Source organism: Chiloscyllium plagiosum, unplaced genomic scaffold (assembly GCF_037043375.1).
Source record: "Chiloscyllium plagiosum isolate Xiang-an unplaced genomic scaffold, Cpla_swu_hap1 HiC_scaffold_37, whole genome shotgun sequence".
Lineage (NCBI taxonomy): Eukaryota > Metazoa > Chordata > Chondrichthyes > Orectolobiformes > Hemiscylliidae > Chiloscyllium > Chiloscyllium plagiosum.
Genome location: NW_028270175.1, coordinates 16,467,064 through 16,482,776, shown reverse-complemented (window position 1 = coordinate 16,482,776; position 15,713 = coordinate 16,467,064). Strand labels below are relative to the sequence as shown.

The window sequence follows — 15,713 nt, the reverse complement described above, 5'->3', positions numbered from 1 at the left end:
CATCTGTGACAAGAGAAACCAAGTTAATGTTTCTGGTTGACGATCTTTTATTGCAACTGGAAGCAGTTAGCAAGGTTGTAGAGTTTAGGCAAATACAGAGGTAGGGAACGTCAGGGGTGGAGGAAAAAACAAACTGGAAGCTCTGTAATAATATAAGAGGCAGGAGATATTAAATAATGAAAAGGATAATAGTGCTTCAGAAGCAGATGATAATGGAACAAGAAACAGAAGGGGTCTTGAGGATGTAAAAATGTGTCATCATCAATAATTGCTGTCTGAAAAGATGATCAGTGGTTATAATCTGATATTAATTTTGAGTTCAGTGACTGTAAAGTGCCTAATAAAAAGATGTGCTTTTCTTCCTCAAGGTTAAGTTGAGCTTTATTGGAACAGTATCAGATACTAAAGACAAGAGTTTAAAATGAGGATGGGGCAGAGAATTAAGATGACAAATTATCAGAAGCTCAGTGTCAGGTTGACAAACTATCCAAAAGTTCCCAATCTGTGTTAAGTCTCCTCAGTTTAGAGGAGACCATATCATAGGGACTGAATATGTTTTAATAAATTGAAAGAAGTGTGCAGTTTCATTTGGAATGAGTGTTTGCACCCTGGATAGTGGGAAGGGAGGAGTTAAAAGGACAGATGTTACATCTCCCACATTTACACAGGAAGGTATTATGGGGAGATGAGGGGGTGATGGGCTGGTGTGAATGAGGAGTGGTCCAGAACATAATGGAGGGAACAGCCCTTTTGGAATTGTGAAATAATTGCCAAAGATCATTTGATAGTGGCTACATTGCTGGAATTGGCAGAAACTATGAAGCATGATCCATTGAATGTGGAAGCTGATGGATTGGGACGTAAGGACAAGGGGAGCCTGATCATGATTCTAGGAGAAAAGGGAATGTATGAGGGCAAATTTGTGGGAAATGGGACAGATACAATCAAGGGTCCTTTTATCCACAAGGGAGAAGAATCTTGGGTTAACGAAACAAAGTTATCAGAAACATTGGTATAGAAGATATTATCATTTGAATAGATGAGATGGAAGAACTGGAAGACTGGAATAAAGTTCTTATTGGAGATAGATGGGAGGAAATGTATCCAAGGTAGTTGTGGGAAGTAATGGACCAATAGTGGATATTGATTCAGAGCCCATCCTCAGTAAAATAGCTAGAAAAGCTGAGAAAGAGAAGGACTTTTTTAAAATTTATTGTCACTTGCACTTTACAGTGAATAATACAGTAAAATACAGGTAGAAGCTTCAACAGTCACCAAAATAGTTTGAGAATAAAAAGGAAAGAAGATATAACTGAAAGAGTCCTGAGCACTAAGCCAGGTCACCAACAACACCTGCACCACCTCCCTTCCTCCACTGCCTCACTGCTGCCTGCGCCAGACCCACCAATGTAGAGATCAGCACTCCTTAGGCACTATCTCTTCACCATTGGGCCTACCTTGCCAATGCCGCTGCTAATGCTGGGTTCTGTGCTGAATCTACATTCGCACCGCAACCAGGAGTTCCAAGCTCTGCTGCCACATCGATGATGCCAGGAGTCCCTACTCTGCGCACATTGTGCTGCTGCCACTGCAGCCACTTCCTCGCTCTGGGCCTACTGCACCCAGGAATCCCTGGCCTGGCAGCCAGACTAGGCTGCCACTGTCATCATGACAAGAGTTCCGCTCCGGCCTTACACAGACCACATGGAAGTGCAGGATGGTTAAAATTGAAATCTTCTAACTCAGGCTAGAGCAATAGACACATGTGGTTCACAGTACCACCTGCTCCATTACTGTCTAATTTAAACATTGGCGATTGTATTAAAACACATTTGGGAGAAAATGAGGACTGCAAATGCTGGAGAGTCAGAGTCAAAAAATGTGGTGCTGGAAAAAGTACAGCAGGTCAGGCAGCATCTGAGGACCAGGAGAGTCAACATTTCGGGCATTCATCTGGTTCACTAATATCCTTCAGGGATAGAGAATCTACCATCTTTGCCCAATCTGGCCTACTTGTGACTCCACGTACACAGAAATGTGGTTGCTGCATCAGTATTTACTGTGGAAAAGGATATGGAAGATATAGAATGTAAGGAAATAGATAGTGACACCTTACAAAATATCCATATTACAGAAGAGGAAGTACTGGATGTTTTGAAACGCATAAAGGTGGATAAATCCCCAGGACCTGATCAGGTGTACCCCAGAACTCTGTGGGAAGCTAGAGACGTGATTGCTGAGCCTTTTTCTGAGATATTTGTATCATCGATAGTCACAGGTGAGGTGCCAGAAGACTGGAGGTTGGCTAACGTGGTGCCACTGTTTAAGAAAGGTGGTAAGGACAAGCCAAGGAACTATAAACCAGTAAGCCTGACATCAGTGGTGGGCAGGTGGTTGGAGGGAATCCTGAGGGACAAGATGTACATGTGTTTGGAAAGGCAAGGAGTGATTAGGGATAGTCAGTATGGCTTTGTGTGTGGAAACCATGTCTCACAAACATTGACTGAGTTTTCTGAAGAAGTAACAGAGAGGATTGATGAGGGCAGAGCAGTAGATGTGATCTATATGGACTTCAGTAAGGTGTTCGATAAGGTTCCCCTTGGGAGACTGGTTAGCAAGGTTAGATCTCACGGAATACAGGGAGAACAAGTCATTTGGATACAGAACTGGCTCAAAGGTAGAATACAGAGGGTGGTGGTGGAGGGTTATTTTTCAGACTGGAGGCCTGTGACCAGTGGAGTGCCACAAAGATCGGTGCTGGGTCCTCTACTTTTTGTAATTTATGTAAATGATTTGGATGTGAGCATAAGAAAGTTTGCAGATGACACCAAAATTGGTGGTGTAGTGGACAGCGAAGAAGGTTACTTCAGATTACAACAGGATCTTGACCAGATGGGCCAATGGTTGAGAAGCGGCAGATGGAGTTTAATTCACATAAATGCGAGGTGCTGCATTTTGGAGAGCAAATCTTAGCAGGACTTATACACTTAATGGTAAGGTCCTAGGGAGTGTTGCTGAACAGAGATCTTGGAGAGCTAGTTCATAGCTCCTTGAAAGTGAAGACACAGGTAGATAGGATAGTGAAGAAGGAGTTTGGTATGCTTTCCTTTATTGGTCAGAGTATTGAGTACAGGAGTTGGGAGGTCATGTTGCAGCTGTACAGGACATTGGTTAGGCTGCTGTTGGAATATTGCATGCAATTCTGGTCTTCCTATTGGAAAGATGTTGTGAAACTTGAAAGGGTTCAGAAAAGATTTACAAGATGTTGCCAGGGTTGGAGGATTTGAGCTATAGGGAGAGGCTGAGGCTGGGGCTGAATTCCCTGGAGCGTCGGAGGCTGAGGGGTGACCTTATAGAGATTTCCAAAATCATGAGGTGCATGAATAGGATAAATAGACAAAGCATTTTCCCTGAGGTCGGGGAGTCCAGAACTAGAGGGCATAAGTTTAGGGTGAGAGGGGAAAAATATAAAAGAGACCTAAGGGGCAGCTTTTTCACCTTGTACGTGTACGTGTATGGAATGAGCTGCCAGAGGAAATGGTGGAGGCTAGTACAATTGCAACATTTAAAAGGCATTTGGATGAGTATATGAATAGGAAGGGTTTGGAGGGATATGGGCCAGGTGCTGGCAGGTGGGACTAGATTGGGTTGGGATATCTGGTTGGCACGAACAGGTTGAACCGAAGGGTCTGTTTCCATGCTGTACATCTCTATGACTCTATGACTCTTAATTACTCACTGAAAGGATCTAAAGAGCCAATCAGCTCAAGAGCATTTAGGGATAGTCAATAAAAGTCATCCTTGCCAATGACGCCTACAATCCATGTCAGCATAAAAACAAAGATTTCCAGTTTGTCCAGTCCTGATGCCAGTATGTCTTGCTGCACCAAATTGCCCAGCTTTGCTGTGACAAAGGCACAGCAACATCCCATAGCCCAACTCCACTTGTAATTGTTGCAATAACTTGACTTACCCAAAGCACGCTACCTACCAGCCACATCTAACCCAAAGGTTCAAGTTAGGCAAGCTCAAGACAATAGCAAATTGAGCTGATAGATCAAGGGAGAGTTTCTATTGGTTATTTTAATCAGACTTGTTAATTGTATATTAATTGGATGTTTAATTGACATCAGATAGTGGGTATTAACTGGATTCACTCGTGCTCATATGAAGATATTTTTAATCAACCTGTACAGATGTTATGGCACATCTTTTGAGCTGGTGGGACTTGAACCCAGACCTTCTGCACTCCTATAAAAAGGCTGTAAATGTTGGAGGTATCTGATATTTAATGTATATCGTTGTACATGAAGGCTTGTGAGTGTACAAAAAACAGGCTCCAGTTGAATCCTTCACCTTGGGAACCATTCTCTACAACTAGATTATACTCAAACATCCTCGCAAATTTGCGCCTACTTCTGCCCTGTCGTTGTGGGAAATCTTCAATATAAGTGGAAGTGTACGGGCAAATTCTGAAACTATACACAACACACAATACATATTTTTTCATTCCCACCTTTGCTATTGGCGATTAAGATGTTCAGAAGCTTTTGTTGTGTCACAAAGGGTCATTAATAGATAATTAATAAGGATGATTATAGGACAAAGGACTGCAAGGTCACGTCACATTATTGCATGTCTGTTTGCACTGTAGGTGAAATGAATTTATGAAAAAAATCACCTTCCTCTTATTGAGTGTCCCGTGTCAATATATAAAGGAGAGGAATATTTGAACATGTAGCAAATATGTAATTAGGCTTCTTGTTACGTTCACCCTAGCCACTGTTGTATGCAGTATTGTGTTCAAGAGTAACAGAACAGATTTTGGAAAGGGTTGCCAAGACTGCCTTCACTGTGTCAAGACCAGGGCACCAAGCTCTAAAGCTGTGTCATGTTGAGGTTAATGCCATTTGTTCCTGACATGCAGTCTTGCAAAACCAACAGCAACCCCGACCTGGACTTGCTGGATTCGCTAAAGCTCACAAGTAGAAAATCCAGTAAATGCACGTCTTCCAGACAGTCAGTCTCAGAAAGCTTTCTTTAATTTTACTAATTGCTATTCTATATCAAACCCATTTAAGTGCCAGTGATACACTGTGATTGGTCTGAGACCAGTAGCAATGATTGCACTGGAATCTTCAAAAATTCAAAATGAATCTCCAGGACACTATAAACAAAATTACAAGGAAAAATAACTATAGCATTAAAAAAGTGTTTTTTCTTCATTTTATGTGAACACTAATTTCTTAATTTAAAAAGAATTACAGATGATTAGAGAAAGGGCTGAAAATCAGATAACAAAGATTCATTTTCTAATTTGTGAGTTTCCAAAGACAGGAAAGTGGAAAAAAAGTGCATGTGAACATGAGATCATATTATGAAATCTCCAGGAATATGATCAGTGGTCTGGTCAGTCAGCGACTCAAGTACAGGTCATTCTGCTATAACACGTTTCATTAACACGAATTTGCTATAACAAGATTGATAAATTGGGAACACTTTCTAAAACATGAAGTTTTAAAGCATGTATTAGTTATAATGCGATTCCAGCCCCATTAGTTAAATGGTGCTGCTATTACATGATTTTTCTTATAACATGGGACTGCACGAGAACAGAACTACCATGTTATAGCAGAACTGACTGTATTGTAATGTGTCTAGTTCTTGGCATCAAGGAAACAGAGCAGTTAATTTGCACACAGATCCCGCAAACACTAAATATGAACAGATAATCTACTTATACGGTGTGGTTAAAGGAATAAATCTTGGTCAAGACACTGGGGAGAACACCATCCTTTCGTACAAATAGCATCATGAAATTTTTTTTTGTCTACCAGGACAAATTGGACATCAATTTAACATCTCATTCCAAAGACAGCAGTCCCAATAAGTTAAGAAGCTAACAGCCCGACAGAGTATAGTCCCTACCAGCAGGCCCATGAACTGACTTCAACTATATTCACATAAGCATGGAAGTGTATCCACTGGCTTGTGTGGAGAGTAGGGTGAAGCATCCATAATCTCAGAACATTAAAAGAAAACCATTGTTTACATTTATTATAGGAAGTCATAGCCAGGTTGACTGTAAATCCTACAAAACTGTAAAGTGAATTTTGTCAGCTCAGCGTCAACCGGTTGTACATGGAGTAATATATGCAGCCAGAAGATTGCATATGTCCACTTCATAAAAATGCATTTGATAAAGTTCCACTTGGAAGCTATACTGCTCAAACTTGGGTATGGATTAGAAATTTAAGGAGTTTTTTAAAAAAAGCAGTTCCTGTTGAGATGGGGTAATGTCAGGTTTGGCAGAGAAACTGAGAAGGCCACCACCCTAGCGTTCAGAATTTGAATTGCTACTCTTTCTAATTGACATATATTTTACTTTGATTCCATAACATAATGTAAGATTGTTGATAGCACCAAACTAGACAAAACAGTGAAATTGGAGGAAGCAGCCCAAAAATTAGAGAGTAAGACAAGCTAAAAGTAAGCAACTAGGTCAAATTATGGAGGATGGAATATAATGCAGACAAGTAATGCACATAGGAATTAAAAATGGAAATTACACATACTTTGGCGTTCATATGACAACAAAGATGAAACTTAAAGAGACAAAGGAGTATTAGTTTAATGTTTGATATATGTTTAGCAGCAATCAAGAAAGTTAATAACATGTTGAATGACATAGGAAAGTGTTAAAATAGATATCAGAGGAAGTAGTGATCAAGCTATACAGTGGTCTGGTCAATCAACGACTCGAGTATTGTAATGTGACTAGTTCTTGTTATCGAGGAAACAGAGCAGTTAATTTGCACACAAATCCCACAAGCAGCAAATATGACAATGATGAGATAATCTATTTATATGGCATTGTTGAAGGAATAAGTCTTGGTCAGGACATTTGGGAGAACACCTTCCTCTTATACAAATAGCATCATGGATTTTTTTGTCTATCAGGACAAATTGGGCATGAATTTAACATCTTATTCCAAAGACAGCAGTCCGAATAATATAGCAGTCCTTCAATATTACATGGAAGTGTCCCATGTTATCACTGCTCTTTGTCCGTGCTCTGGAACAAGTTATTGGTCAAGATGTAATTAGAGTCAGAGAATCTGACTTCCAATGTATCATCGATGGCAATACAAATATTATAAATCTGTCACTGAGGACACTGAATATGATAAGATATTTAATTGGGAGATATTGCTTCATGCATTGTTATTTCATACACGTTGATGCTACGGTCAAAAAAGCACACCAACACCTCTACTTCCTTAGAAGGCTTAGGAAATTCAATATTTCGTCTTACCAGTTTTTACAGATGCACCATAGAAAGCATCCTATCTGGATCACAGCTTGGTATAGCAACTGCTGTGCTCAAGATCACAAGAAATTATAGAGTTGTGAATATAGCCCAGTCCACAATGATTATACTCTCATCCACGCTCTTCCATCAAGCCGAAGATACATACGTTTGAAACATGTACCAACAGATTCAAGAACAGCTTCTTCCCTGCTGTTATCAGACTTTTGAACGGACATCTCATGTATTAAAATTGATCTTTCTCTGCACCTTCTCTGTAGCTGTAACACTATATTCTGCATTCTGTTCTATTACCCTGATGTACTTATGTAAGGCATGATTTGCCTGGATAACATGCAAAACAGTACTTTTCACTGTATCTTGGCATATGTGACAATAATAATAAATCAAAACAAATCAGATCTCCTTGCCTAATTCCTGCCATCTTACACCTCGCTCACTTTTTAAAAAATACCTCTTAAAATCCGTATTGTACCTTTAAACTGCCACCTTAAACCCTGTTCAGTTTTGCCATTAACCTCCCAGTTCTCCCCACTCCTTAAATGACAGACTTTGTGAACATCTTCCTGTAAATGACTAGCTTTGTATAGAATCAGGTTGGCTGTAATTGCAATTTGCTGAGTCAGTTCTAAAAAAAGCCAGTGAGCATATGTAATCTTTTCAATTCAGCTGCTGTCCACAGAAAACAAAACCAAAGAATTATGTCAGAGTATTCTTGCAAAGACATTGATGCATTTCCAGTTCATGCCAGTAAAGTAACACATTCACAAACTTCTTAAATCTTGGTGAATGTAGCAGTTACTGGCAGGCTGAATCCACTGGGACAATAACCGACATCAAGTCAATGCCTTCAGCAGTTTATTATCTACAGGCACAGACTGTTTTCCGTTCTCCCACTCTCACTAGTTTGATTGACTCCCATCTCATTCAAGCATGAGGCTGTGAAATTGCTGCATTGAATCATTTTTCACTGTAATGTTAAAATATTTTTAAAAATTTCTTTCACTGCAATTCCAGTTCAAGTGGTCAGTCGTGTTATGTAAGGAAAGTGGCAGCCAAATTGTACACAGCAAGTTCCAACAAACAATGTGATAATGAGCAGACAATCTGTTGTACTGATGCTTATTTGCAGTTGAAGAAGTGGCCAAGGCTGGACTTGGATGTTAACTATTCTACTTTGCTTCAAAATATTTTATATCCACTTGAGAGAGAAAACAGGGGCTTCAGGTTAACATCACATTCAAAAGGCCTGCCTTGTATCTGGTGGTAATTGGCAATCTTGTGGGTGGTGACTACAATTTAGAAAAACAGCGCTATAATGTTATCATCGTTCTACTCCAATGTTCACTGTCAAGAAAGTGCTAGCTGCCAGCAGATGATGACAAAATGGCACCTAAACTGAAGAATTTTAATTTTTATCACCATCTCTGTGAAAAATCAGATGAACGATAACACAGCCTCCTGTTAACAATGGCAGCAATGATTATAATCTGGAGTTTGGGGATTAATCTAAAAGTTAAATATCATTTTAATCCATACCAGAGTTTTAAAAAGAGATATATTCATCAATTATTTGAAGGCAGACTGCTAACTTGTAATTAGCAATGTACTGATCCTGGCCAGAGGATGTGTTCCTAATGAAAAGTGTTGAGATTCTTGACATCAGAAATATTACATGACAGTAAGTTTGATGTGGAAGGGAGGAAAACAGAGAAAGTTTCTGTCCCTTTGGGTCTATTATGAATTTAACAGATGCAAGATGAATGTTCTGCCACGTGCAGGCAACAGGACCGTGGATTTACTGCAGTCATCTTGTGACACTGTCGCCTATCAGCATAGAAAGGATTTCACCTGCGATTATAATTGGACCATACAGTCACTAATTTCATTATGATGTTGGCTTAGCAGTAGCAGGATTCCCTCGTGAAAATTGCAATGCATCCTCATTGGGATAATTATTTAACACGGGAATATTGTTCCTTCACATATGGTACTGAAGAGTGATAGAACTGTATCCTGTCCTGAATTGACACCACAATGGGAGGAGGGAGAAGTTCTGACTTAATCTATTGTCTCAATCACAAGTAATATAGTTTATTTACGTCAGTGTAGACCTCAGTGCAATCTTTGTAAACAGTCAGGTGCTGCATTTGATTTGCAAAGCATATCCACAGAATGTCAGTTTTCGTCAGTGTCTGGTTCCCTTTCCCTGAATGAGAGGTAGGGAGCTCAAGCCCCACAGCAGGACTTCAGAATGAATCTAATTGACTAATTCACATAGCGCTGTAGGTGCCACTTTGTCAGAGGCACAGACTAAACATTAAACCATTTATTTACTGATACCATAAATGAATGAAACTTTGTGTAATTCACATTAAAATTGATTCTGATTACAATACCACAAAACAGCAGCAATCTAACTGTCTTTTTCTAATATGGACAATGTGACCTGCCTTTTGGCATGATTAAAAAAGATATTGTGATGCTAACTGATGAAGACCAAACACTTCTCCTGATGTCTGGCCAGTATTCTCCCTTAGCCAACACTAGCAAAAACAATTCATTAATCTCTTTGTTATTTGTGAGATTTTACCCATGTAAATTGCAGGGTCTGTCTGTCAACATAGTAGCAGTGACGAGTTTAAAAAATAATTTAGAATATGTAAATTGTGTCAGCAAGTCCTAAAGATATGGTCAGGGACCGTATGAATACAGGTTCCTTCTTACATTGAAGAGCACATTTTTCTTTGGTGATGCCTTCGCCATTAACTCCATCAAGGTATTTGGCCCTTTCTAGAACTTCGATGGCAACTTCACTGACCTCATCAGCACTGTAATTTCTCTGAACATGTTGATAACTGAAGGGTATGCCCCAGTCCTAAATTGTGCATCCTTGTTGTTAACACATCAGAATTTTCCCATCCTTACCTTCACTTACTGATTCAAGCTATAATTCATAGAACGTTTCAATATGGAAGCAAGCCATTCAGTTTAACAGGTCCATGCCAGTATTTATATTCATGCCTGAGACTAGAGTATCTTGATTGTGTGCTTTTTCTTCATATAAAAGTATAAACACTAGTGTTGAAAAGATATTCAACACCAGATTTGGAAGAGATCCCAATCTCTGAAATAGAAACATTTGTAAGGAAGGAATTAGAAATGTCAATTCCAATGACATTCTTCTCCTTTCCAAGTTTCCAGATCTTGGCACATCGTCACCAATACCTTGTTCAGTCAGAATGACAAGTATGAAACATCAGGCTACACACATGGTGCAAACACTGGCACCTGGTCAATTGTGGCCAGAATCATATAAATGTCTGTATCATCAGTGTAATAACTAGAGCTAATGGCTGCTGGACTGATTATCAACCTGTTCATTCAATCACGTGCTTCAAGCAGATGGATGTTACAGAAAAGATGTCTGTGAAAGATCAAGGTCGAAGCTCAGAAGGACCCAATGAAAACAGATTAATTCTAACAATGCCTTATAGAAAAATCTTCAAACTTCAACCGTAGAATAGGGATCAATGCTGGGTCCCTTATTGTTTGTGATATAAATAAATGTGAAAATAAAGAAAATGTGGGGAGAACAATAAGGTTGTGAATGACACAGATTGGTCAGGTGGTTGACAGTGAGGAAGAAGGTCTTAGGTAACAGGAAAATATAAACGGATTGGTCAGATGGGCAGATCAGTGGCAGATGGAATTTTAGCCATGAAAAGAGAGGGGTGATGCACTTTGGAAGTAGTAACAAGACCAAGAAGTACTCAAATGAATGGCACTTGGGAACTCAACGGAACAGAGCTCCCATGGTGTTTGTCCATAGATCCCTGAAGGTGACAGGCCAAATTAATAGGATAGTTAAGAAGGCATTGAGCCCATTTGTCTTTATCAGTCATGACAGTTTATAAGAGAAAGTAAGTTATATAGGAACTTTACAAAACTTTGGTTCAGCCACAGCTGGAGAAATGGGTGGTTCTGATCACTGTCTTATGCGAAAGATGTGATTATACCAGCAGGGGTGCAGAGAAGATAGACCAGGATGTTGCCTGAGATGTGGCAATTTGGCCCTGAAGAGAGGCTGGATAAGCTTGCTTTATTTTCTTTAGCTCAGAGAAGGATGATTGGAGACCTGACTATGGTGTACAAGATTGTGACAGGCATAGGGTAGAAAGCAGCTGTTCTTCTTGGTTGAACTGCCAATAACAAGGGAGCATAATTTCAAAATCAAAGACAGGAGGTTTAGAGGGTTTTGAAGAAAAATGTTTTCACTCAGAGAATAGTGGAAATGAGGAATGGGCTGTGAGACAATGTAGTTGAGGTGGGAAACTCACAACCTTTGAAAAGTATTTGGATGAGAACTGAGAGTCATAGAGATAAACAGCACAGAAACAGGCCCTTCGGTCCAACTCTTCAATACAGACCAGATATTTGACATTAATCTAGTCCCATTTGCCAGCATTTGGCCCATATCCCTTCAAACCCTTCCTATTCATGTACCCATCCAAATATCTTTTAAATGTTGTAATTGTACCATCCTCCACCACTTCCTCTGGCAGATCATTCCATATACGCACCACCCTCTATATGAAAAGTTGCCCCTTTGGTCTCTTTAATGTATTTCCCCTCATCTTAAACCTATACCCTCTACTTTGGTCTCTTTAATGTATTTCCCCTCACCTTAAACCTATGCCCTCTACTTTTGGACTCCTCTACCATGGGGAAAAGACCTTGATTATTCACTCTATCCATGCCGCTCATCATTTTATAAACCTCTATAAGGTCACCCTTCAGCTTTCGATGCTCCAGAGAAAATAGCCCCAGCCTATAGCCTCTCCCTATAGTTCAATCTCTCCAACCCTGGCAACATCCTTGTAAATCTTTTCTGAACCCTTTCAAATTTCACAACATCCTTCCTTTCGCTAGGAGACCAAAATTACATGCAGTAATCCAAAAGTGGCCTAACCAATGTCCTGGACAGCCACAACATGACCTCCCAACTCTTATACTCAATACTCTGACTAATAAAGCCAAGAATACCAAACTCCTTCTTCACTATCTTGTCTACCTGCAACTCCACTTTCAAGGAACTATGAACCTGCAAGGTCCCTTTGTTCAGCAACACTCCCCAGGACCTTATCATTAAGTGTATAAGTCCTGCCCTGATTTGTCTTTCCAAAATGCAGCACCTCATATCTAAATGTTTAGGGGTACAGGCTGCCCATTCTTATTAAATGCGCTGTGCAATTATTTATAAAAGGTTCGATTCCCAGTCAGGGAAGCCATGTTTAGGGGTACAGGCTGCCCATTCTTATTAAATGCGCTGTGCAATTATTTATAAAAAATCTCCCTGGTGGTCTAGTGGTTAGGATTCGGTGCTCTCACCGCCGCAGCCCGGGTTCGATTCCCAGTCAGGGAAGCCATGTTTAGGGGTACAGGCTGCCCATTCTTATTAAATGCGCTGTGCAATTATTTATAAAAATTTCTCCACACCAGAGGAAGACACAAGAAGCATTTCAAGTATGAGCTGATTATCAGTATGAAGAACTGTGATTTTGACTTTGTCCAACCCAGTCCAACACCGGCACCTTCACATGAATAATATTCATAACTGAGACTAAAGTGCTTTACCCGAATGCACATTTTTCACCTCAAAATAGTGAGTGATGAAAGGATTTTCACATGGGAAACAAATGCGGAGCATGCTGGATAAATTCAGCAGGCCTGGCATCATCTGTGGAGAGAGAGAAACAGAGTTAGCATTTTGAATCCAGCATCTGCAGTGTTTTGCTTACATTTACTGGAAGAGTGTCTCAAAGGTAAAGTTGTCCTCACATATCTTTATATCAGTGCTTTCCAGAGAAGACAAAGGGCAAGAATCCTGGCTGATTTTCCCCACCAGGCTTGTTTCTATCTAACCCTGACAGATTTAGTTAAATTAACAACAAGCAGGGACCAGACTAGGGCCCTCCTTATCTGTATTGTTTGGAACTCGAAGTGTAAGAAAATATGTCAATCAAACCTATGACTGATGGGTTAATAAGTTAGTGTTGGAGTAGGAGCAGTACACACAAAGCATTAAATGTAGATCTGAGCTCAAAAGCCAGGTCTCATTAAGGTGTGATGGGGAGGTTAATGGTGCCCTACCTTCCAAATCCTCTGGGACCCTATATATCCTGGCCCTGTTTTAATGACCTCCATTATCTAGTTCATCTGCTTTCTCTTTTATTATTCGGTTTTGTTTTGTCAAAGAATCCATGGGGGCCTCAATTTCACTAGTGCATATCATCCTCCCAGCTGTGGCCCTGATTCCATGCAGTCTTCAGCGGAGGGTATTGAGGCTTGAGGATTCCTGCAATACTGAGTTCCCACAGTCAAGAATGAATGAATGTTAGCTGTGAATTCAGCATAGGAGCAATTTTGAGACCTGCATCACTCTCAGCAGTTTCCTGTTGCGAGTTTTCTCCCCGTCTCTCCTAAAAGTGTTGGCTTTGACAGCCCTCCAATACCTCAGTCAAGTGCCCACTCTTTATTTACGAGCATTAAAGCAGGGGCGGCACGGTGGCACAGTGGTTAGCACTGCTGCCTCACAGCGTCAGAGACCCGGGTTCAATTCCCGCCTCAGGGCGACTAACTGTGTGGAGTTTGCACGTTCTCCCCGTGTCTGCGTGGGTTTCCTCCAGGTGCTCTGGTTTCCTCCCACAGTCCAAAGATGTGCAGGTCAGGTGAATTGGCCATGCTAAATTGCCTGTAGTGTTAGGTTAGGGGTATGGGTAGAGTTGCGCTTTGGCGGGGCGGTGTGGACTTGTTGGGCCGAAGGGCCTGTTTCCACACTGTAAGTAATCTAATCTAATATGTTTCGATGGCCAGTCAACCGGAAGAGCATCACAGCCATCCTGACGCGTGGTCCTTGTACCAACTACCAGTTCCAAACAAAGGCTGATCTATTCCTCTGTTCTGCTGAAAGGCCTTCTATCTGAAACATGAACTCAATCCTCCACTCTTCATAGAGGCTGTGTGACCAGCTGAGCGTTTCCAGCAATTTTATTTAGTTTCACATTTCCATCATCTGTGGACCTTTGCATTTTCATTTCCTCCCCACCCTGTCACCCACAAATCCGTAACCTCTGAGCGTCCATGGTAAATTAAATTGCCTCGTGCCAACAGTTATATTGTCAATGCAGTCTTAAAGGCACTGTGTAAGTACTTGCTTACTTTCAAACACTCAATTGTTATGATGTTTCTACCCCGCACCTTAAAGTTCTCCAGTGTGACAAAACAGTCCAGTTAAGGAGATGGAAAATATGACAGGTGTATGGATTAGCTCATAAACAGCCTATAACTATTTATGCCCTATTATTAGCCACCACATCTGTGAATTTTATGGTAATTGTCACACTGTACTCACCAGCCAGGGAGTTCCTGGTGATTTAGTGCCGTCTTCAGATATCCTATTCAGCTTATCAGCATGTAATAATTGAGAGGGTAGTAAAAGTATAATTAATTGACATTTTGCTCCTGGAGAGGTCAATTCCCTTGTCCTCGTCCCTGCTGTTCTGAGTCTCGTCCTCCTGCCTGTCTGAGAAAGACGGGTGTCTGACCTTGGCCAGCAGGTTTAGTTACGAGTGTGTTAATTAAAAGAGACACATGGGGAGTTGCTTGCTGCTGCTTCCCTCTGTGACCTAGGCTTTAACTCCAAACTACAGAGGTCCTGTAAAGAAAGAGGAATCTGCATTATTCACTTGATCAGGGTGGTGAACTGTGCATATCATTAACCCTGGGTCAGGAGCAGGGCTGGTGAAATATCTATCAGGAGAACACAGATTTGTACCAGTACAATAGGGAAGATGAAAACCATTTTAAAATGTTCTGAATTTTGTATTCTCTCGGTTTAATGTCCTGCATTCAGGTTAAAATTATAACCCCACTAGATTTCCACTTTTGCTTCCACTAATCACATCTGCAAAGAGCAGCGGGGTTAAATTTGGTGTATTGATTCCAGTTGAGTTATTCACTATTTATTGCCATTAATGGCCAGAGTGTTATTCTAAGTTATTCAATATTTTACATTGATGGTAAATTTTAATGCTTAGAATACCATAGAATCCCTACAGTGTGGAAGCAGGCCATTCAGCTCATTGGGTCCACATCGCCTCTTTGAAGAGCATCCCACCCAGACCACTTCCCTACATTATTCTTGTAACCCTGCATTTCCCATGGCTAGTCCTCCTAGGCTGCACATCCCTGGACACTGAGCAGTTTAGCATGGCCAATCCACCTAACCTGAACATCTTTGAACTGTGGGAGGAAACCAGAGCACCCGGAGGAAACCTACACAGACATAGTGGGAATGTGCAAAGTCCACACGGACAGTCGC

At 40.7% G+C, this 15,713-nt stretch overlaps 1 protein-coding gene, 1 long non-coding RNA gene and 1 other non-coding gene across 4 annotated transcripts in view; 2 read left to right on the top strand and 1 right to left on the bottom strand.

The window, feature by feature from the left end:
* Positions 1-14,873, bottom strand: part of LOC148139769 (uncharacterized) — a 39,193-nt gene extending 24,320 nt beyond the window's left edge. Inside the window, exons 1-2 of the long non-coding RNA XR_015753444.1 lie at positions 14,745-14,873; positions 12,968-13,070 (exon numbers count right to left, since the gene is read on the bottom strand). This is a non-coding gene — a long non-coding RNA (uncharacterized LOC148139769). The remainder of the gene's footprint in view (positions 1-12,967; positions 13,071-14,744) is intronic.
* The window catches only part of LOC122540113 (MORN repeat-containing protein 1-like), a 202,549-nt gene that overhangs the window by 108,931 nt on the left and 77,905 nt on the right, over positions 1-15,713 (top strand). The gene's annotated exons all lie outside the window — the stretch shown is intronic.
* Positions 12,684-12,755, top strand: trnae-cuc (transfer RNA glutamic acid (anticodon CUC)). The gene has a single exon. It is a non-coding gene; the product is annotated as a tRNA-Glu (tRNA).